Source organism: Propithecus coquereli, unplaced genomic scaffold (assembly GCF_000956105.1).
Source record: "Propithecus coquereli isolate 6110/MARCELLA unplaced genomic scaffold, Pcoq_1.0 Scaffold231, whole genome shotgun sequence".
In the NCBI taxonomy this organism is placed as follows: Eukaryota; Metazoa; Chordata; class Mammalia; order Primates; family Indriidae; genus Propithecus; species Propithecus coquereli.
The window spans coordinates 1,746,784-1,750,733 of record NW_012147853.1 but is presented as its reverse complement, the minus strand read 5'-3'; positions in this window follow the sequence as shown (position 1 = coordinate 1,750,733).

Below are 3,950 nucleotides of genomic sequence, written 5' to 3'. Positions count from 1 at the left end.
TTTTATTTTTCATTTATGTTTCAGTTTGAATTATTTCTATATTTATTTTTCTTCAAATTTTCTGATCCTTTTGTATCCAAATTGCCATTTATCTTATCTATGTTTTAAAAAAGTTGATATATTTTATTTTTCAGTTTTAAGCATTGATTTCAGTTTTTTCTTACATATAATTTTCAGGTTTCTCCTAAAATCCTTCACACAATAAGGATTGTGTAAAATCCTTTTACACAATATAACAATCCTTCCCATTGCTTTCTTAAACATATACTATAGATATTTTAAAGGCCTCATATATAATTTCCAACATGTTGTTTCTCTATGGATTATTTACAATTGACTTTTTTCTGTTGACCTAGCTCATTTTTTTCTGATTGTACACATCTAGAAAATGTTATTGTATTTTAGACTTTGTATATATCATATACACTCTGAATTATCTTATTGTCCTTCAAACATGTTGAATATTTTTCTCTCAGACACTTACATTACTGGTATTATATTTATATTGTGAAATTTACTTTCACAAGTTGTTAGGGCAGGATAATTCTGATTTTGTTCTTAGTTCTGGGGAAAATTCTTAGTCTGTAGAGTAGGTCTTTCTTCCTAAAGTGTGGCTCATCCATGAGAGCAATGGAAAGTTGTATAAATTTAACAAGCCTCTAGAATGACAGGATTCAAATTGCAAATTTTGTCCCCTGCATTAGCCATTGGCAAATACTTCTGCTCAGCTTTCCAGCCAGAGAGCTGTGCTTTTACCTTGGGCTCTCCGAAGTCTCATCTCATGCATAGGCAAATTACCAGACCACCAGGTTTTTGAGAAGACTTTGAACAAATACATTGGGCACCACCTGTCACTCTGGGGGATTTTCACTTCTTTCTACCTGCCCTCTAACTCCTCAGACAAAAAAGACTATAGATTTCTTAGTGAATTTAATTTGTTGCTCTGTAGTGGCTAGGAAGTTTCTTCAGGAGAAAATCCATACAAACATAGATCTTACCCTGTATGGGTAAAATTTTTGCTTTCTATGGCCAAAACCTCTCCAGTTTTGATTTTTCCTTAATTTCTCTAAAATATCTTCAAAGAATTATAGTAACATAGTGAAGTAATTATGTTACATCAAATAGTAACACTGTTTTATATGTTACATGTATACATATATTTGATTTATATACGTTTTCTTCAGAGTTTTACAAATTTTATAGGCATGAGGGTCATTGTAATATAACCTAGTCTTCCTTTATCCTATATCCTTTATCCTATATCCTTCCTGTCTTCCTTTATAGGAAACCTACACTATCTTTTAAATCTTAATTTTATGTTCTTGCCTTCTTTTGGTTGAGGATATTCAATCATTTTTATCTTTCCATTTGTAATGTGATATCTTTTAGGCTGTCACAATGGTCCAAACGTAAGTATATCCATGAAAAGGGAAAGATGCCAAGAACTAAGATCATTCCCAAATTAATAATTTGCCCTTGGAAAAAAATTGAAGGTGGATCACTGTTAGTTAAGTCTGTTTTCCTGAAATCCAGGGACTTATTTCCCCTTTATTCATACTATAATCTTGTTTTGCCAATATTAAAAGGCTGACAATTGTAAGGATTTTGAATTTTATTGAAGGAAAAAAAAAAAAAGGAAAATGTTTGAGAGATTTAAGCATTTGAATATCATGGTCTAGACCAATATATCACATTCAAAAGGAGAAACAAGATGACAGAAGAAAGAAAAACAGAGTAACATTCTTAAACTATCTGTATGATCCAATATGCTAGAAGGTATTTGGCTCATGACTTTAATAACTTTCAATAAATAAAATCCACATAAAGGAAAAACTTTGGTGTAATCAAAGGAAAAAACTAATAGTTCAAATCTCAAAAGTTTTCTTCAAAATAAAGGAATACTGAAGAGATTGATTATGAGAGACTACAAGGTGATAAATTGTTTAAATAAACTAGTGTTTAATATATTGACTTTCAGAATTCTCAAATTTGTAGTTTTAAAAACCAGACTAGTCTTTATATAACATGCAATCAATACTATTTTTTAAAGATATTTTCTCTTTTAATGTAAATCAGAAAATTTAAATTTGTAAGTTCATTTTTTCTTCAATAACATACATTTGTGTGAAAATAACCAGTAATTCAACCTTGGTTATGGAACATTGTTTCTGTCTTTACAGGCCTTAAATTTTATTTCCTCTCGACATCTCTTAGCCTGTCTCATTAAGAACACAAGTGTAAATGGAGTGGCAGTAAGGAAGTAAAGGAAGCTAAAAATAGTTGAAGTATAATCAGTCATTATTAGTGAATGTGCCAACGTTTTCCAAAGCCTCAGTGATGTAGCTAAGTCCAGTGAGACATAGAGTCTTACTAAGGAGACATGCTAACTTTTCTAAAAAGTAGCATCCTGAGTCTTCCCAGTTCCCAATACAGATATTTATTGGCTTTATTTATATCATAAATGTTTCAAGAAGTATTTGAAATAATCCTTAAGGAAGACATAATGTGGTCTGTGCAAGCTCTTTTGCCTTTCAGGGTGAATGTAGCAGAAACACTTTCCTGTTATGATGAAAATTATTTCCTCTCTATACATATACTTGAATGTTATCACAGGCTGCATGCATGACTTTATGATCGTGGAAAGGATAGGGATAATATATCCCTCATACTTACATGTTTAGCTAATATGCAAAACCTATATAAAAGGGCAGTAGCCTATATGTTAATATAAAGGCAGATGGTATAGATGAACACTTTTCTCTACCTTTTTAGAAATTCTCTCCTTACTATAAGCCCCTCTTCCATGAATTCTAGATTGTTAGTAGGTCTCATTTCATGTCCTGTAGAACTGTCTTTCATAAGTAACCTCGATATGGCAGACTTTAGTGGTGCATTTGTTTCCCAAAAGTCCCTGTCTTGTTTATCATTGCTACACAGCTTGATCTTATGATGGCAAATTTTTTTTGAACTTTTCCACACTAAAAATACAAAGAATGATATCACAATTCACCGTTTAAAGAACTCTAGGCATTTTACTATTCCTAGAAATTCAGTGAATGAAACTTTGATGATGGAATTTCAGTTTCAATGTTGAATGAACTGGGAAAAGTAGTTATTCATTGTGTCTTTCAAGTTATACCACATGACTAGATGTTTATCCTATTTGCCTCTAAAGCCGACCTTGATTAAAAGTTATATTCTAGCACTGCTATTTTATTAACTATTAATAGTATGACTACTTTCTGATCACTTAAGTTAAGAGAAGGAAGGGAAAGAAAAGATTGTAATTGACTCAAATAATACCCTAAAGTTTCTGTAGTCTTTTCTAACTTAATAATGTGTTGGAGTAAAAAAAAAAAAAAGTTCTTCACCTCTTCATGACAGAGTGCTGCATTTAAGCGTGGGGGGTCGGAGGGTGCAGGCATGTGGGTGCACATGCACGTTTGTCTGTACACAAGTGCCCAGGCTACTGTTCCCAGTGATGCTAGGATGAAAGGTACTGGATTCTGTAAGTGATGATGAAGCCAGTGGCCTCAACACTTCACTTCTTCAAAGCTCCTCTTCTCCTTATTCCCTTACCCTTCAGTTTATCAGAAGACAAGATTTTCCGGGCTGTATCTCTAGGAGTGGAGTGCTGCCAGTGCAAACACCACCTGAATGATAGGGGAATCACAATAAGAAAAGTGTACACATAGATATAATCAATAGGTATTGGATTTATTCCATAGCTAAATACAACAAATATATATATATACACAACACTGTTCCCATCTGTCAGAATGAGTATTATAGGCAGGCTGAGTAATTACTGGAATCACAATCATACATACTTGCACCCTCCAAAAAGAGCAAGTTCATAGAACTTTTAGAAAAGGAAATTTTGTAGAAATGTAGTACACATTTTTAAATTAATGATTAAATTATAATTTCCTTACATTGATTGGCTATTT